This window comes from Aotus nancymaae, unplaced genomic scaffold (genome assembly GCF_030222135.1).
Source record: "Aotus nancymaae isolate 86718 unplaced genomic scaffold, 86718_ANA_hifiasm-v0.15.2.pri h1tg000007l, whole genome shotgun sequence".
NCBI lineage: Eukaryota > Metazoa > Chordata > Mammalia > Primates > Aotidae > Aotus > Aotus nancymaae.
In genome coordinates, this window is record NW_026988418.1 from 16,795,480 (window position 1) to 16,822,853 (window position 27,374).

At 48.0% G+C, this 27,374-nt stretch overlaps 1 long non-coding RNA gene across 2 annotated transcripts; it reads left to right on the forward strand.

Moving 5' to 3' along the window:
• Window positions 1-143: 143 nt before the first annotated feature.
• Window positions 144-27,374, forward strand: LOC105710391 (uncharacterized). Of its 2 annotated transcripts, none has more exons than XR_001105771.3 (5): window positions 144-297; window positions 1,086-1,293; window positions 2,564-2,646; window positions 24,257-24,350; window positions 25,336-27,374. It is a non-coding gene; the product is annotated as an uncharacterized LOC105710391 (long non-coding RNA). The 2 variants fall into 2 exon arrangements; XR_001105770.3 differs by lacking the exon at window positions 25,336-27,374 and adding an exon at window positions 24,788-24,941.

A 27,374-nucleotide genomic window follows, 5' to 3' on the forward strand; every position in this document is an offset into this window, starting at 1 on the left:
TCGGTGACGCTGGGCGGCGGGGCGGGCTCAGGCTGGGCGCGCGGCCCCGGCCCTGGGCGGCCGCCGCCGACGCGCGCGCTCCCTCCCGCTGCCGCCTCCGCCCCACGCTCCCCCTGCCGCCGCCTCCTCGTCCTCCTCCCGCCTGTCCTTGGTCCACTCTTCTCTCAGCCGGTGCTCCACGGCCCTGTTTGGGGCTCGCCTGAGTGCTGGGCTCTGTAGACGCGGAGTGGGCCAGGCGAGCCCCTGACCCCCGGAGGTAGCAGATCCAGAGGAATCAGCAGAGGCTTCCTGGAGGAGGTGACAGGCCAATCAGAGGCCCGAGGGATGTCTAGGAGTGAGCCTGGGCGGGAGGGGAAATGATGTTCCAGGGCTCACAGGCCTGTGCAGTGTACGCGTGGGGCGGACGAGGAAGGGATAGGGGTGGGGTACCAAGATGTGGATGAGCAGGGAGAAGCTGGGGGTGCAGGGCTGGACCTCTGCACCTGTCATGGACTCCGGCTGGGATATTATAAATCCTTGTGGCTGGTTTCGTTTCCGTGCCCATGTGCATCTGTGCATGTTGCACGCTCATGTGATCATGGGAGGGGATGTAAGGCAGGTGGCTTGGGCCTGGTGCGCAGACTATTCATCGTCGTGGGCTCCAGGGGCCTAGGCAGAGGGGTAATCAGGGGGGCCCGCAGGGACGACAAGCAATCCAGGAATCTTCGCTGCGGTGGAGAAAGATGAGGTCTGTGGGGGGGGAGGGGGGACACAGAAGGGATGCCATCCCTGCCACTAGGGCACGTGCGATTAGGCCCACGCTGTCCTCCCCTGCTGTCCTCTGCTGGAAGGGGAAGGCGCCTCCTCCTCTGGAGGGCTGCAGCCCACCTCACCCATGCTGGGGAGAACGGTGCGGAGAGCAGAGCTGGGATTCAATTTCAGCTGCAGGCTTGTTAGCTGGGTCCAACCCACACAACCGTCTTTAGAGAATGAGATTCCAGGGCATTGGCGGCTCAGCCACCCCACCAGAAAGGGGCTTAGACTCCCCAGAGAGCCCAGCACGGTGCTCCTGCCATCATTACCCCTTCTGTCCCTTGTTCATTCAGTCATTCAGCAAGCATTTCAGGCCCTGTTCTGGGCCAACCCTGTGCTGGGCCTGTGGATGCCAAAGTGAATCAGACGTGGTGCCAGCCCCAGAGAGGTCCCTGACCAGTGGAGAGACAGACGATTAGCATACAGGCAATGAAATGCAGGCGTACTTTCACCTACATGTGCCAAACACCGTTCAAGGCTCAAGGATACAGTGTGGAAACAGTAAGGTTCCTCCCTGCTCTCCTGCAGCTATGTTTTAGTTGGAAGAGATACACACAAAAATAGGAAAACAAAAGATTATTTCAGGTCATCATAACTTCAATGAGAAAAACAAAACAGACAGATGTGAAAGCAGTGGGGTAACTGTAGAGAAGGTGATCAGGTAAGGCCTCATGGAGGAGATGACATTTCACTGAACGGCAAGATGGATCCTGACCCATGAAGATCAGGGGGAAGGGCATTCCTGGCAGGGGGAACGGCAATGCAGAGGCCTCAAGGTGGGCTGGGGCCTGATGACAGCGAAGGAGTGGGTGCCTCAGGTGAGGCTAGAGGGAGTTGGCAAGGCTCTGATCACCAGGGCTTTGTAGGCCACAGCCAAGAGTTTGGACTCTGTGTCAAGCACAAAGGTGCCTGGGACTGTGGGACCAAGATAGAAGCCCGTCCTGCCGCCCAAACTGACCGATCTAACTCAGTCCCTCCTCCTTTTCCACTCAGTGGTCATAGGGAAGTCAATCCTATCTCCGAGTCTCACTTTCTCATCTGGGAAATGGAAGAGATAAGGAATTTCTGAAATTCATTCCAACTGTAAGATTAGTGTGTGGGCTGAAGTATGGAGGCAGCGGGTGGAAGGATGAAGAGCGCCGGCCTGTGGGTCAGATTGCCTGGGTTTCAGTCTGTTCCTTACCTTTCTAGTTATGTGAACCTGGGCAACTCAAACTCTGTGGCTCAGTTTCTGAATCTGAAACAGGAGAAAGGTGACAGTACTCACCTCACGGGTTTGTGGTGAGGATGTTAGATGAGACTGTGTATGTACAGCATACAGTATATAGTAGGTGCATGATAAATGTTAGTTATTGTTACTATTATTCAAACACAATTCCCTGTTCACAAAGCCCTGATGGCTTTCTAATACCCAGAACCAAGATTGAGCCCGGGCATCCCCTGACCTCCCCAAGGGTGTCCTTGCTCATACTGTCAACACACAGCCAGTTGCCAAAGTGGGCAACTCCTTGTCTCTCAGCAGCCCCCTCAGCAGAGGTCCCCCTGGCTCCTCTCAGTCTCCACACACTTTAGATCACTTCCCTGGGCCCCTGCAGTCCCTGGACTTCCCTTTGTCACAGCCCTGACCACCCTGTGTTGCCTGGGTCTGCTTATGCAACTGTCTCCCTAGTCTCTCTGCGGGCTCCCGGAGGACAGGAGCCTGCTCGCCTGCATTCTTGGATTCTTGGCACAGGGCACATTTGACCAATGCTTATTTCTGTCTTTATTGAAGGTTTTTGTACCCCTAGGAGGACTGTGTCTTCCTCATCTTTGTCTTCAGAAGATAAATACAAGGCCTGACACAGCAAGCATTAGGTAAGTTATGTCTGCTTGAAAAAGTTAAAAGAAAACTGCATAAAATAATAGCAATAGCTAATATTGATTGTATACTTGCTGGGGATCAGGCACCATTATAATGTTTTACTTTTTCTTTTTTTTGAGGAGTCTCTCTGTCACCCAGGCTAGAGTGCAGTGGCGCCATCTCGGCTCACTGCAACCTCCATGTCCTGGGTTCAAGCAATTCTCCTCCCTCAGCCTCTGGGGTAGCTGGTATTACAGGCGCCTGTCACCACGCCCAGCTAATTTTTGCATTTTTAGTAGAGATGGGGTTTTACCACGTTGCCCAGTCTGGTCTCGAACTCCTGACCTCAGGTGATCTTCCCGCCTTGGCCTCCCAAAGTGCTGGGATTACAGACGTGAGCCACAGCACCCGGCTTAAATTCTTTTTCCTGTTTAATCCTTACGACATCTTTATGAGGCAGGTTTTGTGTTTATCCCATTTTATAGATGGGTAAACTAAGCAGCAGAGAGGTCACACAGCTGGGAAATGACTAAGCCTGCATGCGAACCCAGAGGGTGGAAGTGGGAATTTTTCAGGGCACATAAGCGTTAATTTCTGTGAGGGGCAAAGGGAGAAAGCCCAGTCCTTGAAACACGAGACACCAAATGGACACTGAGATCCTGGTACAGCTTCTGCCGCCCAGGTGACTTCCTGTCCTCCGCTACCCTCTCTCCCCATCTGGGGCTGACTCAAGCTTACAGACACTGCCTACCCTGGGTTTCCAAAGAAAATTCCTAAACCCAACTTCAAATGTAATTAATTCCCCCATGAGACAGATGTAGGTGACATTTCACCTGCTGTCAGCATGGCGCCCTGCCACTCCAAGTCTCCATGTTGGCCTCCAGCAGCCCACTCTCTGCACACTCTGTCTACTCTTTCACTCTGCCCCCCAGGAACTGGAGCTTCAGACCTCTGCCAGGCTGTGCCCTCTGCCTAGAACACTCCTGCATGGGTTGGCTTCTGTTTACCCTTTGGGCCTCACCTCCAATGCCTCCTCATCTGGGAAGCCTTCTAGCCTCCTGTACGGAGATCCTCTCTGCTCCTCTGGGCCCCCGTGGCACTGTGCGTCCCAATCTCCCTGATCACACTGGGCTGTCGTTGTTGGCTCCTCCATCCAATGCGAGCTCCTCCAGTCAGAAACAGGATCATCCTGGTTCTTGCTCTGTCCGCAATAATGACACCTCTCCAGGGCCAGAGGGCCTTCTGCGCTCACCTCACCCAGACTGCTCTGGCAGGGCTTGTGCTAGGCGAGGGACACAGATGAACAAGACTCTACCTCTTCCCTGGAGGAGCTCTGGTCTGGAGGCAGAGAGAGCCTGGACAGACAGTGTCAGCCCAGGGGAACAAGAGCCAGGGAGGGGTCTGTTAAGGGGCCTCAGATTCCACCCCCAAGTACCTTAGGCCAAGTCACCAGCCCAGCCAGGGTCAGAGACCAGCAGCCCCAAGCCAATCACAGCCAAGATGCAAGGGCAAGGGCGCACTCCACTGTCCTTCACTTTACGCTTCACTTACACTTCACTTCACTTCTCCACTGCCTTGACTTTAAGCAAGTGCAGCCCCAGTCCTTCACATGGCTGCGAGCCCATGGCACACTTCTCCGTGTCACTGTCTCTCTGTGTTTGTGTCTCTGTCTCTTTCCCCCTGTCTCTCTGAGCAGGCAAAGTGTCCTGATTCCTGTAAAAGAGAAGATTCTAATTCATTACCTGAGCTTAACATAGATCCAAACTGCCATGGTTTAAACCACTTGTTGCCCGTGTGACCTGGGGCAAATTACTTTTATGCCTCAATTCTCTCATTTGCAAAACATGGATAGCATTAGCTAACATTTCCTAATGCTATCAGTTACCTATTGCTGCCAAACAAATTACCCCAAAACTTAGCAGCTTCAAACAGAAATACACATTTATTATCTCTCACAGTGTCTGTGGGCCAGGAACTGGGGAACAGCTTAGCTGCATGGGTCTAGCTCTGGGTCTCTCATGAAGTTGTGGTCAAGATGTTGGTGAGGCCGCAGTCCTCCGAAGGTTTAACTGGGACTGGAGTGTCTGGGCCGGCTCACTCACACGGCTGGCAAGTCCCTTTTGGCTGGTGGCAGGAGGACTCCATTTTTCACCATGTGGCTCACTCCAGAAGACTGCTTGAGTGTCCACATGACAAAGCTGGCTTTCCCTGGGGAGACTGATCAAAGAAAGAGAAAGCAATGAAGTCACAATGTCTTATATGACCTGACCATGGAAGTCATGCTCCCTCCTCTCATATCCTGTTGGTTACATAGCTCAGCCCTACTCTATGCAGAAGGGAACTACGTAGGAATGTGACTCCCAGGAGGTCTAAATGGGGGCTATCTTGGAGGCTTGCTGCCACACTGTCATAGGATTTGTGAGGATGAATTAAGTTAATACAGTTCTTCCTCTGTATCCATGGGGGACTGGTGCCAGGACCTCCTGCTGACACCAAAATCCTCAGATGCTCAAGTGCCTGATAGAAACTAATGCAGTATTTGCATATAATCTGTATACATCCTCCTGTATACTTTATATCATCCATCATCTCTTGGTTTTTTATAATACCTATACAATGTAAACGCTATGTAAATAGTTGTTATGCTCTATTGTTTAGGGAATAATGACAAGGAAAAAAAGGCCTACACATGTTCAGTACAGATGCAATTTTTTTTTCCTGAATATTTCTGATCTGCCATTGATTGAATCAAGGATTCGGAACCCATGGATGGAGAGGGCCAACTAGGTATACACTTATGCAGTGTGTACTATGTACTCAAAGCCCTTCTAAGAACTTAAGTACACACTATATAAGTCTTTGCTATTATTATTGCCACGGTGGTTGTTTCTGCTACATAGTAAGAACTCTGTAAGGATTATCTACGGTTAATATTAGCTGCATTATTGCTATTCGCTGCAGAACCCATTCACTGTGCAGAGGAACGGAGAGGATGAAGGTGGTTCCGGGGTTCGTAGAAAAGCAGGACAGACCCAGCCTCCGTGTCTTGCCTCTTGGCCATGTGCTTTCAGGAGGGTGGAGTCACAGTACCTCCTCCTCCACTGCCTTATGTAGGATACTGAGTGGGTCCTGCCCCCCCTCTGGGCCTGGGGTGCCCATCTCTAACCTGAGGGGTTGCCCTAGGTCACTATTTCCTGTAATGCAGTCATTCCCATCCGCTTGAGTGACTTTCTCTATTTCCCCCTTACCTGCTATTGCCATCCCAGTTTCCCCTTAATTCCTTTCACTTAGATTTAGCTTCATCCTAAGCAATAATCTCCATGAAGTCACAGGCGTGATATGCTTATTATATTTTTCCAATACACATTAAAGTAAATGTGTGGCTATTCATGTAAACAATGAGCCTCTGTGCCTGCAGATGTGTCTCTTTTCTCTAAGGGCCGTCAGCTCTGAGCTCCCTGTTTATTCCAGGGCGGATGGAGGACAGGAGCCCTGACTGCTCTGCCCATGCTGACAGGCATTCCTCAAGGTGACTTGCAGGTGGCTCAGGCCCTGGGTGCTCACCCTGAGTCACATGGCCTTTGAGGATAGGCTTAGTACCTTTCTGTTTGCTTCTATTTTGGGTTTGTTTTTATTTTTAAAAATTTTTAAATATTTTTGTTGATTGACTGGTTGAGACAGGGTCTCGCTCTGTCACCCAGGCTGGACTGCAGTGGTGCAATCTCGGCTCACTGTAATCTCCACCCACCCCCACCCCCCACCAGCCCCAGACTCAAGCCATCCTCCCACCTCAGCCTCCCGAGTAGCAGGGACTACAGACACACACCACCACATCTGGCTAATTTTTGTATTTTTTTTTTTTTAAGTAAAGACAGGGTTTCGCTATATTGCCCAGGTTGGTCTTGAACTCCCGAGCACAGGCGATCACCCGCCTCAGCCTCCCAAAGTGCTGGGGAGTACAGGGGTGAGCTATCTCAAAATCCCCTTCCTTCCTCTCCGCCAGCCCCAGAAACCACCATTCTACTTCCTTTATTTATGAGTTTGACTACTCTAGGTACCTCATGTAAGTGAAATCATACAATATTTATTCTTTTGTGAGTGGCTTATTTCACTTAGCATGACACCATCAAGCTTCATCCATGTTGTAGCATGCGTCACAATTCCCTTCCTTTTTAAGGATCGGGGATACTGCATTGTATGTCTATTCCACATTTTGTTTCTTCATTCACCCACCAGGAGACACTCGGGTTGGTTCCTCATTTTAGCTATTGCGTATAATGCTGCTATAAACGTGGGTGTACAAATATCTCTTCAAGTCCTTGCTTTCATTTCTTCTGAATATACTCAGAAGTGGAACTGCTGGATCATACTGTGTTTCTAGTTTTTATTTTTTGAGGAACCACCATAGTGTTTTCCGCAGCAGTTGTATCATTTTATGCCCCTGCCGACAATGTGTAAGAGTTCCAGTTTCTCTATGTCCTGGCCAAAACTCGTTATTTTCTGTTTTGGTTTTAGTTTGTTTGTTTGTTTTCGAGACAGAGTCTTGCTCTGTTTCCAGGCTGGAGTGCAGTGGCGCAGTCTCGGCTCACTGCAACCTCCGCCTCCCGGGTTCAAGCGATTCTTCCGCCTCAGCCTCCCAAGTAGCTGGGACTACAGGTGCGTGCCACCATGGCCGGCTAATTTTTGTATTTTTAGTAGAGACGGGTTTTCACCATGTTGGCCAGGATGGTCTTGATCTCTTGACCTCGTGATCCGCCTGCCTCAGCCTCCCAAAGTGCTGGGATTACAGGTGTTTGTTTTTTATAACACAGAGCTTTGTTGAGTTGTAGGAATTCTTATCTTTTAGATATTAACCCCTTATCAGATATATGGTTTGCAACTATTTCCTCCCATCCCCATCATCATCCTTTTCACTCTATTGATTCTGCCCTTTGGTACACAGAATTTTTCAATTTTGATGTAGTCCAATCTGTTTTTTCTTTTGTTGCCTGTGCATTTGATGTTATATTCTGAAAATATTTCTATATGATCACAACAAAATAAATGCTATTCATAGGGGGCCATGATTAATACTTTTTTCCTGCACGCCTTTGTGTTTTCCCTGGAATTAATAATTGTTATGTTTTGCTTTATTGCTTTATTTCTTGCTTAGTTTTCTATGTATTTATCTCTCCTTCCTCTCTAAACTCTCCCTCATTTGTGTAGATCTCGTCTGACTACAATCACCCACATTCAATACAGTAATCCCCACTTATCTGGAGTTTCGCTTTCTGCAGATTCATTTGCCCAAGGTCAACCATGGTCTGAAAATATTAAATGGGAAATTCCAGAAATAAACAATTTGTAAGTTTTCAGATGCGTGCTATTCTGAGTAGCACGATGAAACCTCGTGTTGTCCAGCTTTGTCCCACCTGGGACGTGAATCATCCCTTTGTCCAGTGGGTCGGCGCTATAGACACTACTCTCCCATCACTCACTCAGCAGCCAGATCAACTGTCACAGTATCGCAGTGCTTCTGTTCTGGTAATCCCTATTTTACTTGATTATGGGCCTCAAAGCGCAAGAGGAGTGGTGCTGGTGATTCCGAACACTTTATGCCAAAGGGAAGCTGTAAAGTACTTCCTTTACGCAGAAAGGTGAAGTACTTGACTTAGTAAGAAAATTAAAAAACAAAATTGCGTGCTGTGCTTGCTAAGATCTACAGTAAGAATGACTCTATTCATGAAATTGTGAAGAAGAAGGAAAGAAATTTGTACTAGTTTTGCTGTTGCACCTCAGGCTGCAAAAGTTACAACCGTGTGTGATGAGTGCTTTGTAATGATGGAAAAGGCATTAAATTTGTGGGTGCAAGACACAAATAGAAACATGTTCTGATTGACAGCAATCAGGTTCCATTATGGGTATTGGAACATATCCCCAAGGATAACGGGGGAGTACTGTATTCTACCCACTTACTCCTCTTGAAGAAGTCCCTGTGGATTTCTGACTGCTGCGTCCTGGCTGATGGCAAGGCCAGCCGCTCTGGTTGTCACTTGGATACTGTTGTGCACCTTTCTCCTGGGTTGAACCCCTCAATTCCTAGATCCCATGTCTTCCTCTTTCTGGGTTCACTGCTTTATTTGGGGGAACATGTACCCGTAGCTTTCTTTTTGTTTTACTTTTTATTTACATATTTATTTATTTTATTTTATTTTTTGAGATGGAGTCTCCTTCTGTCACCCAGGCTGGAGTGCAGTGGTATGATCTCAGCTCACCACAGCCTCCGCCTCCCGAGTTCAAGCAATTCTCCTGCCTCAGCCTCCCGAGTACCGGGACTACAAGTGCGTGCCACCATGTCTGGCTAATTTTTGTATTTTTAGTAGAGACGGGGTTTCTCCATGTTGGCCAGGCTGGTCTCGAATTCCTGACCTCAGGTGATCCGCCCGCCTCAGCCTCCCAAAGTGCTGGGATTACAGGTGTGAGCCACCGAACCTGGCCACATATACCTATACCTTTCTAAAGGATGCGTTTGAGGTAAAATCTAAAGACCTTGCATTTCTAAAAGTGCCTCACATTTAATCAGATAGTTTGACCAGGTATAAATTTCTAAACTGGAAACATTTTTCCCTCTGAATTTTGAAGGCTTGCTCCATTGTCTTCTAGTTTCTGCTGAAAAGTCCAAGGCCATTCTGTTTCCTAATCTTTTATAGAGGCTCTGTTCTCTCTGGAAGCTGTGTCCTCAGTGGGTCTTTTCTTTTAAGAGATGGGGTCTCATTGCCACCTAGGCTGGAGTGCAGTGGCACAATCATTGCTTACTTTAGCCTTGACCTCCTGAGCTCAAGGATCCTCCTGCCCCAGCCTCCTGAGTAGCTGGGACTACAGGCTCACACCGCCATATCTGCTTAGCCTTAGTGTGTCTTGAAGTGAATCAATTTCCATTCATTGTGCTGGGCATCCAGTGGGTCCTCACGGACAAACTAATCATCTTCATTTTGGAGACAATTTAAAAGAAGTACCTCTATAATGATTTTATTTTTTCTTTCAGGAACTCCTTAGTTATTCAGATACTGGCCCCCCAGACCAGTTTTCTATGTTTCTTACATCTTTTCTTTCCACCTGTTTTTTTAAATCCCTTTTTGCTCTTCATTCTGGAAATTTTCTTGAACTCTTCACAGTTTTTTGTTGTTTTTCAAAAATTTATCTTTTCATATTTCGAACAGCCTTTTGTTTGTTCTTTCACTATTCCTTTTTTTAGAGTATCTCATTCTTTTTTCATGGATGCAACATTTTCTCTTATTTCTTTGAGGATGCTAGTAATATTTGTTGTTGTTTCTGTTGAAGTATTTCTCACCATGCCTAATCTCTTCTTTGTCCAAGTTAATTTTTTTTCTGATTGTTGAAAAGACAAGCCACAAACTGGGAGAGTATATTATAGCACAAATAACGCACAAAGCCTTACTATCCAGAATACATAAAGAAATCTTACAAATCAGTAAGAAGACAACTCAATTAAAAAAGAGAAAAAGATATGAATGAGCATTTCCAACAGAAAAATGTGAATGAAAAATAAACCAAAATAAAAGATTCTCAGCCTTATAGAAATCAGGAAAATGTAAATTAAGACCACAGGAAGATTTTCCATAGAAAAGGGGTCGCATGGTGGCAAGTATTGGTGAGGCAGGAATCAACAGGGATCCTTATATGCTCTAATGCAGTGTAAATTGCTGCAACCACTTTAGAATATTGCGATTTCATTACTAAGTGTAAACCCTAGAGATACGCTTGCGAGCAAGCGCCCAGAGACAGGTGCAAGGATATTCACGGCAGTGCTGTTTATGACGGCAAAAACCTGGAAACCACCCTAATGTCCTTAACAGTAAAATGAATTCGTTGTGGCATCACCATATAATGAAATCCTATACAGCAGTGGCAGTGAACCTAACATAGCTGTGGCCAACTACAAGAAGGAATTTAGAAATATAATGTGGAGTGGGAAAGGCCTGTTGCGGAAGACTACACGCAACAGGATCTGACACTTATAAGCCTCCAAAACAAGCAAAATTCAACGATACTGTTTAGGTTTTCATACATAGGTGGTAAAAGTATGTTTGTTTGGTTTTAATGAGAGGATGAGTCACAAAATTTAAGATAGTAGTTACTTCTGTAGGGAAGGCAGGGAAATGGGACAAGGAAGAAGCCCACAGCAATGATCATTTCATGTTTCAGTTGGGTTCGAAGGTGTTCATTATTACAGTGCTTCATAATGATGACCCTACATTTGGTGTTTCTAGGACAATCTTGGTTTACATCTATTGTCTCAACATAGTTATTCAGTATAAGCTTTTCCTTTCCCAGAAAGTTCTAATGTAGATAATAAATGATTTTGGCCAACTTAATTTTTATAAAATGCAACATGCATCTCTTTTGTTTGTATCTATTATTCCATAATCTATATAGGGTTTTTTGTTTGTTTGTTTGTTTTATGAAACAGGGTCTCTCTCTGTTGCCCAGGCTGGAGTGAAGTGGCGTGATCTGAGCTCACTGCAACCTCTGCCTCCGGGTTCAAGCGATTCTTGTGCCTTGGTTTATCAAGTAGCTGGGATTACAGGGGCCTGCCACCACACCTGGCTAAATTTTTGTGTATTTAATAAAGACAGGGTTTTGCCATGTTGCCCAGGCTGGTCTCAAACTCCTGGCTTCAAGTGATCGTCCCACCTCAGCCTCCCAAGGCTAGGATTACGCTAAGATTACAAGTGTAAACCACTGCACGTGGCCTCCCATAATCCATATAATTTTTAATGCTGGGAGCTTGGCGATAATCTCATGGGATGTTTGTGGTCTGACCCTGGCATCTTTGTGAACCAGCCTGGGTAACTATCCTTGGGGCCTCAATGAACCAAGCCGTGGAGCCCCCAGTCCCCAGACCCCTCTGGCCACTCTGACTCCCTGTGTCCTGGTCCCCACACCTCACCTGTCCTGGGCCCCACCCTGTCCTTTCCTCTGCTTCTCACTGCCTGTGGAGCCATCTCCCAGGGGCCCTGAAACCTCACCCACAATCCAGGTCCACCCAGGGCCCCAGTGCCAGGCCCCATTCTGGGTGATGTTGGGGACCCATCCTGGGAGCAGCTGGAGATGGAAACTGTGACAACCCAGTGGATCAGGGCTGTGGCACAGCCCGGGCTGTGACACTGCAGAGGAGAAGGCTCAGCCCAACCTGGGGCCCAGAAAAGGCTGCCTGGAGCTGATTTGAAGTCTGACTGGAGTGAGCTGGTTGGGAAAGTTAGGGAAGAGTGCTCCAGGCAGAAAGGACAAGGTGCAGACAGCAGGGTGGGGAGGCATAGGCAGGGGACGCAGCTCACAGGTCACTGTGAGCAGAACACAGAGCACAGGGCAGTGCCTGGCGCAAGTGGGGCTGGAAAAGCACCTACTGGAGCCTCGAATGCCAAGCCCGGGGTCTTGGACTGTCTCCCGAAGGGAGCAAGGAGGCACTGAAGGTATTAGAGTGAAGCAAGAACTACCAGTGAGTCGTATCAAGTGAGGTAAGAGGGAAACTGGGAGAGAAGCGGAAGGAGACGAGGCAGCAGAGACATTTTACTGTTCTGCTTCACCCTGGAAACCCGCTCCCTGACAGCCTCCTCCCCGTGTCCTGCACCCACCACCCCCACACCTATGCATACACACACTGCAGAGCTGGTGGGGGCGGAGTAGCTCTGTGGTCTTATGCGCAAGTGTTGGTGTGGGACTTCCTGGGTTCAAATCCCAGCCTTGCCACATGTCCTACCTGTGTAACTTCGGGCGGGTGGCTCAATGTCTCTGTGTGTCTAGTTGCCCTGTAAAATGAGGGTGATGGAAGTACTTACCTCATCGAAGCTTAGCTGAATCACAGGGGCTTGGCACATAGTAAACTCTCAATCACTGTGAGCTGTCATGGTCTCTGGGGTGACACCACCTGCTCTCCTCCAAGACAGAGGAGACTATACCTGAGGAAGAAGAAACTGGAGAAAGGACAGGAAGGTTTTGTGGCAGAGACTAGTCCCAAGAAGGCGGTCCCCAGCACAGGGCTGGATGTGTTCCCACCAGTAGACAGGCTCAGATGCAAGGACTCTGGTGTGTCTGCTGCTGCATCCTCCATTCCTAGAGTGATGACTCAATAAATATGTGCTGAATGAATGAATGAAATGTCATGACTTCCAGGTACCCCACTGATGTGGTGTGACTGTGTCCCCACCTAAATCTCTTCTTGAATTGTAGCTCCCACAAGCAGGTGTTGTGGGAGGGACCCAGTGGGAGGTAATTGAATCATGGGGGTGGGTTTTTCCCATACTGTTCTCATGATAGTGACTAAGTCTCAGGAGATTGGATGGTTTTATAAAGGGCAGCTCCCTGACACCTGCCCTCTTGCCTGCCACCATGTAATATGTGCCTTTGCTCCTGCTTCATCTTCCATGGTGATTGTAAGGCCTCCTCGGCCATGTAGAACTGTGAGTCCGTTAAACCTCTTTTTCTTTGTAAATTGCCTAGTTGGGTATGTCTTTATAGCAGCATGAGAACAGACTAATACACCCACTTACAAATGAAGCCCTGAGGTCTCTTTCCTGTCCTTGCCTGGGTGGGTGCAGTGAGTGGAATGTGTAGTCCCCGATGCACCATCTCCAGCCCTTACAGTTTATGGGTCCTCACTGGGCTGTGTCCAGCATCTATCCTGCTGTCTCCCCTACCCTGGGCTGTCCCTGCTCTTGTCGCTTCCCCAGGTGATGGGTGAGGACTGAAGGAGACCCAGCCCTGGCCTGGGGGCCCGGGGACCAGGAGACACCTTGGGAGGGCTGGGTCACTTCAGGCAATTTCCTTCACCTCTCTGAGCCTCTTGAAAATGGGCAGAATGATCCCTACATGTCAGAAGTGTGGAGAGGATCATGGGAGATGACATGCTTAAAGTGACGCACACTGTGGTCTGTGGGTCAGCGTTGCCGGGCTAGGACTAGGGTGAACCTGTGAGGCACGTGGGGTGCAGGTTCTCCCTAGGTCTGGCCCTGTGCTTCGTAAATGCTGGTAAATGCTGCCTTTTACTACATAAGGGGCAAGGCTGCCAACAGTGCCTGGAGCAATGGCCCGCAGCCAGCCCTAGGGGAAGGGCCTTGCTGGGCTGGGGATGGTCTGAAACCCAAGTGGCAGGAAGAAAACTGGAGCCAGGAATCAGCCCAGGAGGCCCCTCCCACTCAGGACCACCCTCTCCCTACCCCAAACCCCAAAACCCCCCAGGAGCCCAATAGGTACATCATTTCTCTTTCCCTCCATGAGTGAGCTCCAGTGGGGGATGATGGCCTGGTTTCCCAGGCCTTGCCCCTAGGACCCCCGACCTGTCTCAGGAGATGCCTTCCCAGCCTCAGGCCATAGCCCACCCAGCCCTCCCCGGGACTGACTCCAGCAGAGACACCAGATGGCACCTCTGTGTGTGAGCCACTGTGGGGTGTTGCATGTTTCCGCATGACTGTACATGTGTGTGCATATCCATGTGTGGAGGAGGCTATTTCTCCATGTGATCTTGTATGGGTAGCTGAGTCTGTGTGTGCTTGGAAGTATGCTATGAGTGTGTGTGTGTGCACATGTGTGTGTGTGTGAACTCTCAGATGTCTCCTTGTTGCTTAGGTCACCATTAGCATGTACCCAGGTGTCCCGATTCGAGGCTCATGTGTATGGGTCTGTGCGTTTGTGTAACTGGCCCTTGGGGTGTCTGAGTGTACCCTAGATGAAGAAAGCTTTTCTGTGGACCAGTGTGGATGCATGCTTCTGAGTGTGCTGCTGTGCATCTGGAGGGCTTTGTATGTTTGTGTAAAATTACTAGGTGCGCCTTTCTAGGAGTTGAGACAAACAAGACAATCACAGTGGTGTGTGAGGCTGTGGGGCCATGGAGTTTCAGAGGAAGGTGGACAAACTACATGCAGGGAGACGGAAGGCTTTCTGGAGGACAGTGGGAGAGGCTTCAGGTGGAGGGAGCTGCAGGAGAACAGGTCCAGAAGGTGGAAAGCACGTCGTGTTGAAGCAAGGCTGGAGATGTCTCCTCACTTAAGACCTGGAATGGCGGAATATAGGACAGGAGGAGGCAAAGAATATGGTCACTGCTCCCGCAGGGCCTGCTATGGACTCCCGGGTCTAGGCTCAGAGAGGGAAGGCCCTGGTGGGGATGGAAAACAGGCAGCAGACGGCTCCTCTTCCTGCATCAGCTGGGCCAGCCCTGCCCCAGGTTTCTAGGGAGATGGATGGCAGGGTTCCAGCATTGTTCTTGGGCTGATCCTTCTCTTTCCCAGGGGTGATGGCCTGTGCACCCAACCAGACCCAACCAGATCCTAGGGTGGGGCTGGAGTGAAGGGGATGGGGAGCTGTCTGGGATGGGAATCCCTGTGCCCTGCATCCTCATCGCTGGCTCTGCCGCTGACTTCATAATTCTGGAGCTAGGAGCAGAGGCCATGGGGATAGCGGGTCAGCATGCCCCATCAGGCCGGTGCTCTGTGCTCATGAGTAGTGGGTAAAAAACAACAACAACAACAACAAGGACTTGGGAACCGAAGGCTTGGATTTCAACTCGACTCTACCACACACTTGTCTGTAACCTTGAGCAAATCACCTAACTTGTGCTTTCAGTTTCTCTGTGCCTCAGTTTCCTGATCTGTAATCGGGGGATGATAATAGATTGATGCCTGTCCACAGTATCGATGTGTGGATTAAACTAGTAATACGTTAAAAATGCTTACAACAGCACCTGGCCCAACAAGGAAAAGCGATGGAAACATTAGCTACTGTTGTATGATTATTTCTTTACATGCTCACAACCACTATATGAGGCCCACATGATTTCATTCACTTCAAGAACACAGGCTTTGGACTCACCCAGGCCTCAGTCTGAATCCTGACTCTGAATCCACCCCCAGCTGTGTGAACCCGGGAAAGCTGCTTCCCCTCTCTGAGCTTTCAGGGTGCCCCTGCATGGAATGAGGCTGCTGTCAGAAATGAGTGGAATGATGCATGCCAGGCTCTGAGCCCAGTGCCTGGAACAGGGTACACACTTCTGACATTCATAAAGGATGAGGACCCAGAACCAACGAGGTTAAGCAGTTTGGCCGGGGTCTCAGGGCCAGTAAGGAGTAGGGCTGGGACTGGAACGTGGAAGGTCTGACCAGAGGCCCAGGCACCTCTCCCCTGCCAAGCTGCCTCTCCTCTGGGTCTTGGAGTCCCCATCTGTAAGACGAGTTGCTACACTGAGGGGGCCTGCTGGGTGGGTCAGCAGGGAAGGATGGTGCTGGGTCAGGCTGCAGGGCTGGGAGTGGAAGAAGCCCAAAGCCCCAACCAGGATCAGAATCACAGTCCCATGACCGGAGCCTTCTGCTCTACCCAGAGATCTGCCCTTGCACCCAGCTCCTCACCAGAATGGGCTCCCTGGTGGGGGGGCCCCCAGTGTCACATATTTCTCCATCTGTTCCCTACCAACCATCCTGTGACCTTGGGTGAGTCTCTCAACCTCCGCCAGCTTCAGTGGCCTCATCTGGGCACCACACAAGCTCCCTGTTGGTGAAAGTCCCTGACTTGTGCATCAATGGCTAGTGCTTGCTGGGCATCTGCTGGGTGCCAGGCTCTTTTCTAGGCACTTTACCTGCATCAATTAAGTTAATCCTTCCACCAGCCCTGTAAGTGGCATGCTGCTCCCAGGACGGGATGAGGTCCTGCACCCTGGTGAGGGAGAAATTAGATAACGGAAGAAAATTGCTATGAATGGGGCTGTGCACCTGGTAAATGCTACATACGTGTTTATTTTCTTGTTATTATTATTCCCAGCACTTCCAAGTTGGTTTTTGTTTTGTTTTGTTTTGCTTTGTTTTAGAGATGAGGTATCACTATGTTGTTCAGGCTGGATTCAAACTCTGGGCTCAAGCGATCCCCTCGCCTCAGCTTCTCGAGTAGCTGGGGCTATAGGCATGAGCCACCTCACTCAGCTCCAGCACTTCCAAGTTTGCAAAACACCAGGACCTCCATGCTCCCCTGGGAAAGTAGGGCCCAGGGAGCAGGCATTATTACTCTCATTATTGCTGCATTCATCTATTCTCCATTCGTTCATTCATCAACCCAGCATCCACCCAAGGACCAGGCCTGGGCCATGTGCTCTGGGGACCCTGACAAGAGGCTACGGGCTTCCAGCTTTGGTCAGGGGCAGAAAGCCCACTGGCCTTCAGGGACTGCGTGGCCTGCAGGGACTGGGGAGTGAGACTGGGTGGCTACCTGGCAGGGATGGGGACCCAGTGAGACCAGATCTTCTGATTCTTCAAGAAAAGCTAAAGATCTAGATGTCTGTGTAAAATATCCTGATCTTTTATCATCTTTTAAATATTTGCAACCAATTTGATTAAAACAAACAAACTTCAGACACAGGGTCTTATGCATGTAATCCCGGCACTTTGGGAGGCCGAGGTGGGAGGATTGCTTGGACTTTGATACCAGCCTGGGCAACATAGCGAGACCTCATCTCTACTAAAGAATGAAAAATTAGCCGGACATGGTGATGCATGTCTGTAGTCCCAGCTACTCCGAAGGTTGAGTCTGGGAGATCCAGGCTGCAGTAAGCTATAATTGCGCCACTGCACTCCAGCTTGGGCAACAGAGTGAGACCCTGACTCAAATAAACAAACAAGCAAAAAAGAGAGAAAAGAAAGCGCTGTGCAGGCTGTGTTCTGTCCATGGAATGAATGTTTAACACCCTCCCACCCTGGCCTGGCATTCCAGACCCTTCTCTGTTTGGGTCTTGCTCTCCTCCCCTTGCCTCACCTCTTGAGGACCTTGCTCTGGGACGTCCACCATCTGTCACACCTTCTTCCTTCCCAAGCCGGTTCACACCTCTGAGCCTTTGCATATGCTGTGTGCCCTGCCTTTTATTTGCCCTTTGTCTAATGTTTGAGGCCATGTACACGGGAGCTGCTCTACACACAGAGATCCAAAAGCAAGCACAGAGGACAAAGACTCTCCCCTCAGAGAGCTTACGTTCAAGTAGGGAGCCAGAAAGTAAAGAAATCAGTAAAACCATGATGGATGGTAATAAGGACTGTGCTCAAAAACTAAAGCAGGGAATGGGGACCGGGGTTGCTGAGGCATGGAAGATGCCAGAATTTTAAACAAGGCTTCCAGGGAAGATCTTGGTGGCCGGGCCCAGCCCAGCACTTCTCCACTTTGGGAGAAGCCTGGGCACCTGGGAGTCAAAGGACTGAATCTGGGCCATTCCAGCAGGGCTTCCTGGAGGAGGTGTCCAATGATGGCCTTGGGGGATGGGAAGGAAGTGGTTACTATGTAGCATATGAGGGTCCCGAGGAGAGATTCTTAGTGGAGGCTGGGAGTTAATTCACTCCTGACCTGCTGGGCACCAGGCAGGGTGGGTAGGGGATAGCCTTCACCCCAAGGCTGGGCTTTGAACCCAGACTATTGGCCCAAGCCCCTCATTACCAGGAGCCTTTGGCTCCTACCAGGCCCCATTCTCCTGCATCAGGAATACCGGGGCTGGGGCAGCAGGTGGCTGTGTCTGGAGCCAGACAGGGAGAATACACATGAGGCAGGAACAAGGCCAAGTGAAGTCCTGGTGACCAGATGCTGTGTGGCCTGTGGGGCAGGCAGGTGGACACAGAGGACGCTGGGCTGGGCCTTCCCAGGGGCTCTCCTGCCATCCCCTGCCAACGTTGACCAGGGAGTGCAGTTGTGGCCAAGATGCCACAGGCCACTCGTCTTTTATTTATGGATTTACTTTGTCCCATGCATCATGCTGACAGCTTGGAATTAGGTGGCTGCAGGGGCCCTGGCCTGGCTTCTCCGTGATTCCGCCTGTGCTACGGCCAGCTGGGCCCCGAGGTGTTTCTCTGCTGCTGATTTGTGCCCGAAGCCCCAGGGGGTGGGGTGGTTTAGCTGCTATTTGTGGAAGGCCCTGAGGTGTGCCAACCTGACCTAGAATCATTCCTTATCCCTGGGCCCAGAGCAAGCTCACTGCCCCTATTTTGCAGGTATGGAAGGCGAGGCCCAAGATGACATGACAAGTCTGTGGCAGAGACCCAGGGACTGCTGCGTCCTGGCTGGCACTTGCCACCGTCTGCTCTAGCTCAGGATTTTGTCAGCCAGGCCTCCCAGCCAGGAGGAGGGTGTTACCTGCTCCCATCAGTGGGGATGGGTGGAGGGAGGAGCACACTGGGAGAGGGAGAGTGAGTTAGTCTTTTCTCACTCTGCTATAAGAAATACCAGAGACTGGGTAATTTATAAAAGAAAGAAGCTTTTGTTGTTGTTGTTTTTGTTTGTTTGTTTTTTTAAGACAGAGTCTCACTCTGTTGCCCAGGCTGGAGTGCAGTGGTGAGATCTCAGCTCACTGCAGCCTCTACCTCCTGCATTCAAGCGATTCTCCTGCCTCAGCCTTCCGAGTAACTGAAATTAAAGGCATGCGCCACCATGCCCGGCTAATTTTTTTTTTTTTTTTTTTGTATTTTTAGTAGAGGGGGTTTTGCCATATTGGCCAGGGTGGTCTTGAACTCCTGACCTCAAATGATCCATCCATCTCAGCCTCCCAAAGTGCTGGGATTACAGGCCTGAGCCACTGTGCCTGGCCTATAAAGGAAAGAAGTTTAATGGCCTCACAGTTCCACATGGCTGGGGAGGCCTCACAATCATGGCAGAAATTGAAGGAAGAGCACATTTTCAACTTTTCTGTGTAGCTGAGAAATTTCAGAGTACAAAGTTGGTTGGGGAAGATAAAACTGAGGAGATACCCCTGGTGAACTCCTATTCAAAGACAGTTCCCCCTTGTCCAGCTCTTGGTAGAAGATCACAGTGGGTAAAGTGCAGGCTTTGGGGTCCAGCTACCTTGGTGTAACTCCTGGCTGTGGCCTTGAACCGGTTACTTAACCTGCCTCCATTTCTTCACCTAAGACATACAGATAATGATGTATCTACTGTCCATCAGGTGACCGGGAGGCTGTGATGAGAATATATGTAAGTCATCAGAATGGAGCCCACACAGGTGGGTGCTCCATAAAGGTGGGCTGCCCCATGGCTGGCCCATTCCTTGGAGAGCTCTCAGCAGGGTCATTAATGTGGGCATGGAGAAAAAAGCCACATGGCCCAGCACTGGGTGAGTGTTGAATTACCTCCTCTTATCCTATACACACACACACACACACACACACACACACACACACCAGCCAACTCTGCACTTTTGTAATCAATGAGATTTATTACTATTTGTATAAGGCTGTTAATTCTTTAATTTTTAAAATGTAATAACATTGTGTTGTTTTCACTGTTCATTTTTAAGATGAAAGTCTGTTTGAGGCAGGTCATGCTGGTTTTCCATTTGCAGAAATAATGAAGTGTTTCCTTTTAAAATAAAGTTTAAGAAGTGAGTTGATCTCTGAACTATCTTCACAATATTTCTGTAAATCTGAAACTGTCCTAAGCTAAAAAGTTACTTAAAAAAAACCCAGGTTCATTTTTTAAAAAAGCTTTTAGAGAAAATCGAATTGATTAACGGGAAGTATGAAGTGAATGCTGGCAAACGCTCTTTCCTCCCAGCCCTGATTGCCGGCTCACAGGAGAGGGCTGGGGGAGCTGCGGAGAGGGGAGAGGAGGAAGGGTGGGTGGCAGAGCCCAGATCTCTTTGGGAGTGGGAGCAGGGTGTCTCCCAGGGTCCCTCCCACAGGTGTGACAGAAGTGACTTTAATGACAGGAGAAGAAAGGGATGATGAAATTCCCCGAGACACAACAGTGGGGAACAGTGGCCATCCCTGGACCCACAGGCCAAGGCAGGCAGCAGTCCTGGAGCCTGTGAGGGCCGAGGCAGTGGGAGGGGGCCTTTGGTACAGGAACACCACTGGCTCAGCAGGGGGCAGGGAGTGAACCTGCCAGCCTCTCTCTCCGCCCACCCCCAGAGCTCCTGCTGCTCCTTCCTGCTGAAAGAACCCACAAGAGGCCAGAGGCCAGGGAGCTCCTGTGAGGCATCAGTCCACATTGCAGAGGCAGAGAACGCAGCTGCAGGGCCAGCAGAGAGGACCCAGTCCTGGCACGTGGGGCCGGAGCCGGGGACAGAAGCTCCGCAGATTTGTGGGAAGAACCTGGAAGCCAAAGTCAATTGCTGTGCGTCATACCTACTGTGTGCCACAGGATGCGCCGCTTCTCCTCCTGAGCCTTGGCGTCCTCATCTGTCCACTGGGGCAGCCGGAGTTTCCTCCCAGGAGTGCAGGGAAGCTGCCATGGGCCAATGTAGCAATGTAGGGTGTGTGTGAGCCCTGGGCACACAGTAAGATTGCTGGTCAAACAGAATACCATCTGCCCTTTCTAACAGAGGACAGAGCCCCTCCTGCCTCCTCATGGTCACTGGTGATGTGCTACACTCTACCAACTCACTCTCAGCCACTTTGGGGGCAGTAATGTCCCCCGCACAGGTCCGGTCACCACAGTTTCCTCAAACCAGGCCTCCTGCCTGCAACGCCAGGACGCTCCTTGGTGACTCTAACCCTGCCACACACACCAAGTCTCACCTTGTCACCCTTTCAAGGTACAGAGGAGGAGCCCAAGGTCCCAGGAGGGAAGTGACTAGTCCAAAGGGACTGCCGGGGCCGATTTGGTCAGAACATTGCGGGGAGGGCCTCGCCCTGGAACTGGCCTGAGGGGCCTCCCCAGGAGGCAAGAGAACCCTGGTCAAGGCTGCTGGCTGCTTTTTTTCCCCCCGTTTGCTACCTAATAATACAGAGGGAGCCCCAGGGAATTTTTGAAGAAAAAAATCATTTAAATTGAAGGAATAAATAAGCACAGGCTTGCAGGAGCACAGGTGCTCTGGGGAGTTCCAGTGATTTCAATATCCGCCTTCTCTAACAGCACGCCTCACCCCCATTTCTTTATAAATAGCTGATGGCCTCCTGGTCCCGGGTAAAGAAACTGCAAAAGTACCTTCAAGCACCCTCTTCCTCCCATACCTCCCTTAGCCTAGCAGGGAAAGTCCCGGCTCCAATCCCTGCCTGTGCTGATTTGCTGTGTGGTCTTAAGCGCATGACTGCCCTCTCTGGGCTCAGTGTTTCCCGCCTGTGTAAAGGACTAATGGTCCTTCTCCTAATCTCGTCCTGCCAGTCTGGGAGAAAACATTCTGGCCCCAGCCATTCTTCTCGCATGCGCTCTGTTTCTCTCTTCACCCTTCGACAGTCCCACCATGCTCCAGCCTCAGTGAAATTCCTGCCACTCCCCAAATATGTCACAGGAGTTAGGGATGGGTACGTCAATTGGATTTTGTTGTGTAATAAACCGCCTCCCAATTGCATCTGTTGGTTTAAAACAATAAGCATTTATGGTTCCGCTGGGCAGTTGTGGTGATGTCACTGTGTTTATTGCTGCACCTGAGTCAGGACATCCCTTCCGTGACAGGCTGATTACACACTTGGCCCCAGGTCTCCACCCTCCTCCCATATCTGTGCCCCTTGCCATGTGACTTCACAGTTCCCCCCATCAGGTGGGTGGTGGGGGTGCTATTTTCCTACCCCTTCATCTGGACTGGCCTTATGACTTGCTTTGACCAACGGAATGCGGCAGCAGTGATGACAGGCCGGTTCTGAGCCTCAGCTGTGAGAGACCCTGCATGCTTCTTTTCACTGTCCTGGCCCCTCGCTGCTGCCATAAGAATGACTGGGCTTGGCTGCTGGAGAATGAGACCCCATGAAGGGGGGCCTCAGCCACCAAAGCCCAGGCCCACCCAGACCTGAGAGCCCCCAGTCAACCAGGGTCACCAAATTGTCGCCGTCTGCCCAGGATTAAGGTTTCTCGTGGGACATGGGTCTTTCAGGGCTATCACTGGGACAGTCCCAGGAAAACCAGGATGGTTGATCACCCTACAGCAGACCCACCTTTTGGCTCAGGTAGAGGAAAGAAGCCTTCTGAGATCAAAAGAACTGCCCTGCTGGCCTGTAAATGCTTATTGTTTTAAACAGACGACTGTGTTTGAGAAGTGATTTGTCATACAGCAAAATCTTCCTGAGATGCCTTCTCCATCTCTGTGTGAAGGACTCGGAGTTACTGGCCATGACTGTGCAGGTTGTACACTGCACAACTACACGGGGAGCCAGTCACAGAGAACACATTGTGAAAGGCATTGCTTAGGATTGCACAGGACCAAAGTCCTAGGTAAACTCAGCAAGGCTCTAGTTCAATGTCACCTCCTCTGTGAAGCCTATCCAGACTCCCCTGGATCTAATTTACTGGGGTTTTCCCCTGGATCTAATTTACTGGGGAACTTTGTGTGCTAAAAAGAGCACAGGTTTTAGAGTCAGACAGGCTGCTGCTCACACACCAGGCCAGTCATCTGAACCTCACGCAGAGTGGGAATGGCAGTAACTGCAGTTCTCGGGGTTGTGATGAGGAGAGAGCACACGGACAGTGCCTGGCAGACAGTGTGTGCTTCACAGAAGAACGAAGCCCAGGCGTCTCCCTGCACAGCCCCAAACCCTCTCTGCTCCCACTGCTGCGATTCCTTCCCCGGCTCCAAGACTTTCTTCCTCCACAAAACTCAGTCCCTTCGTCGCTGGCATCCCATCCCCCGGGCTTGTGCTGCATTATGTATTGAGGCCAAAGGGACTTTCTCTTTTTTCACTTTAAAAAAATTGTATAGTAAAGTTTACTTTTTTCTTTTGATGTACAATCCTATGAATTCTAACTCACGTACAAACGTATGTAACCACCACCTTAATCAGAGCACAGAACAGCTCCATCACCCCAAGGGATTTTCTTTTCAAAATATGTCATTTTTAATATTGCAATTTTGGAATAGATAAGATACATACTTTGGAAAAAAAAGTATGTAAAAGTATAAAAGTTACTCAGTAGGAACTGTGTCTCCCACTGCTGGTTACTCCTCAGAGGCAATTTGTAGTTTTTAGTTTTGACAATGGTATACATGTGTAACTATTTAAAAGAAGACATAGAACATTTCCATCATTCCAGAAGATTCTCTCATGTTCCCTCCTGGTCAGTCTCCACTCCCGTCATCCCAGAGGCGACAACTGAAGTTTTTCATCACAGACTTCTTTTGCTTGTTCTAAAATGTACCCTTCTAGAGATACTTCATGCCTGTACAAGCATAAGTATGTAGAGCTATCCTGAGCAGTTTCTTATCACTGGAACCCTATCTTGCTTTTTTGTCCTTGATACATTTTGGAAATTGTTTTAGATCAGTAACGATTCTAGCCTACACATATGGTACTTACCATACACCAGGCCCCGATTTAAACGCTTTACGATCATTTGCTTATTTAATTTTCAGCACAGTTTTGAGGTAGGTGACATTATCGTTATTACTGTTGTTGCTGCTGTTATTATTATTATCATTGATATTCTTACTAGTCCCATTTTAGAGATAGCAGAAACTGAGGCACAGAGAGATTAAGTGAAGGAACTGGCTCTAGGTCACAGAATCAGTAAATGGCAGAGCTGGGGTTAGGAGCCAGGCATCCTAGCTGCAGAGTCTGTGTTCTGAGGGCCCACATGAAACTGCTTTGGTGTAATTGAAGCAATCTCAAGGTATTCCATTATATCAAGACAGTCATTTATTTAACCAGCATCCTCCTGATGGCTATTATTTGCCACTGTGAACAGGGCTGCAATAGATATCTCTGTCATTCATCTTTCTGGACATGTGGAAGTGTATCTGTTGAATTAATTCCTGGAAGCTGAATGCCTGGGTCACAGGGTGAGTGCAATTTTGTATTTGATAGATATCGCCAGATTGTCCTCCCAAGAGTTATCAATTTATATTCCCATTAACAAGGCAGGAGAGAGCTTACTGCCCTCTGCTCTTACCAACACGGGATATTATCAAAATTTTTTATCTGTATTATCTAGCTGGGGAAAATGGAAACTTCATGTCATTTTCATTAGCATTTCTCTTACTGTGATTCAGGGGGACATCTTTTCATGTATTTGGAAGCCATTTGCATATACTTTCTGTGAGCCATCTGTCCATGTCCTGTGCCCATTTTTTCCTTGGGTTATTAATCTTTAAAAAAATGGTCTCTCTTTACATAATAGTTTATTCATTTTCTTTCCATTTTACTTATGGTATTTTCCCCCCATCAGCTGTGGTTAATTTTAGTGTGATCATATTTATCTTTTTTTTTTTTTTTACAGCTTCTGGGTTTGAATTATTTTGAGAAAGGCCTTCGCCTTTCCAAACAAAGAACAACAAAAGAAGGAAACATGTTTGCTTCAGTACTTTCATGGTTTCATTTATTTATCTTTCAGTCTTTGATCCATCCAAAATAAATGTTGGTGTAAGAAGTGATACATGGTTTCAACCTACTTTTTTCCAGTTACCCAAGTATCATTATTAAATGATCCATTTTTACCCGCTCATTAGAACAACTATATTCTCGTAGGGTTTTGTGTCTAATTCTGGATCCTTTATTTCTTGTGTCATCTTCCTAGCTATTCTTTTAGTTTTTATTTTGGTCTAATTTAGATATAATAAAACACATAGATTTTCAAGTATTTGGTTTGGCAAGTTTTGACAATTGTATACACATGTAACTATTCAAAATAAGATATAGACCATTTCCATCATTCCAGAAGATTCCCTCATGCTCCGTCCTGGTCAGTCTCCACGCCCATCATCCTAGACGCAACAGCTGAGGTTTTCCATCACAGATTTGTTTTGCTTGTTCTAAAATTTCATCCAGGTTGTTCTGTGAAGCCACAGTTTCCTCCTTCTGATTGCTGCATGATGTTCCATTACGTGCATAATCCACAATCTCTTTAGCCAGACTCCTATCAATAGATACCTGGACTGCTTCCAATTTTGGACAACTATGAACAAAGCCGTTATGAACATTCTTGTACAAATCTTTTTGTGAAGATATTTTTTTCATTTCTCTTGGTGGAACTGCTAGGTAGGAGGGTAGATGTGTGTTAGTCATGTAAGAAGCTATCAGGCTTAAAAAAAAATAGTTGTACCATTTTATATTTCCACCAACAGTATATAAGAATTTCAGCTGATCCACAACCTGTGCTGTATTTGTGATGTTGTCAATCTTTTCAATTTTAACTATTCTGGTAGTTGGGTGGTTGCATCTTATTGTGATTTAATTTATATTTACATGATGACTAATGGTGTTGAGTATTTCTTCATTTGCTTATTGTCCATTTGCATAACTTTTGTGAAGTGTCTGTTAAAATCTTTGGCCTAACTTAAAATTAGGTTGTTTATTTTTTAAATTATTGAGTTGCAGGAGTACTTGATATCCTGGATACAAGTCCTTTGTCACACACACACACACACACACACACACAGATACACACCTATTTACATTTTGTGAATATTTTCTACCAATCTGTAGCTCACCTATTCATTCTCTCTCTCTCTCTTTTGAGATAGAGTCACCCAGGCTGGAAGGCAGTGGTATGATGGTGATTCACTGCAGCTTCAAGCTCCTGGGCTTAAGTAATCCTCCTACCTCAGCCTCCTGAGTAGCTGAGACCACAGACACATGCCACCACACCCCACTAATTTTCTTTTTTGTAGAGATGGGGGTCTCACTATGTTGCTCAGGCTGGTCTTGAACTCCCAGGCTCAAGCAATAATACTGCCTTGGTGTCCCAAAGTCATTTTTTCAATTATGTCTTTTCCAATACTTAGTTTGGAAAAGTATCTAATTTCAAAGTTTATCAGTTGTTTTCTTTTATGGTTATTTTATATCCTGACCTCTAAGAAATCTTTGCTTACCTCAGTGCCCCAAAAGCATTCTCCTATTTTTTTTCTAGAAACTCTGTGATTATGGCTTTTCATTTACGTCTATGAGCCACATCAAATTAATGTCTGTGTTTGGAGTGAGATAAGGACTTTGTTTAACGTTTTCCCATAGCCATATTCAGTTGTTCCAGCACCATTTGTTCAAAAAGAAGTTCCTTCTCCAATGAATTGTTTTGGTCCCTTAGTCGAAACTTAACCATATAAATGAGATCTGTTTCTGAATTGTATGTTCTGTTCCTTTGTTCTATTTGTGTCTACTTACATCAGTGTCTCATTGTCTTGATTACTGTTGCTTTACAGTGAGTTGTTAAGTCAGGCAGAGTTAGTTCTTTAAACTTGCTCTTCATTTTCAAGATTGTTTTAGCTATGCTGGACGATTAAATTCTCACATAAATTTTCAAATCAGCTACTTCTTTAAAAGGGCCTACTCTCTAATAGGGATTGTGTTGAATCTACACGTCATTTTGGGGAGAATGGACGTCTAACCATATCAAGTCTTCTCTTAGCCATATTTTTAGACACATATTTACACATACTTCATTTGCTGTTTCTCGTATTTGATGTTTTCTGATGACAATGAAATGATATTTTAAAATTTCGTTTCAATTGTTTTTCCGTAGTATATGGAAATAAAATTGATTTTTATAAACTCACTTCATATCCTGCAAACTTGCTAAATTTACTTACTAGTTCTAGTAATTTCTTCATAAATTCCACAGAGTTTTCTGATTAAACAATATGTCATCTACAAATTCCACATTTTAACTCATTCCTTTTTGATGTTTGTGTCTTTTTTTTCTGTTCTTTTTGAGGCAGAGTCTCGGTCTGCCACCCTCTGTCATCCAGGCTACAGTGCCGTGGCATGATCCTGGCTCATTGCAACCTCAACCTCCTTGGCTCAAGTCATCCTCCCCACTCAGCCTTCCAAGTAACAAATTATTATAAGCCAGGCTAGTGTGTGTGTGTGTG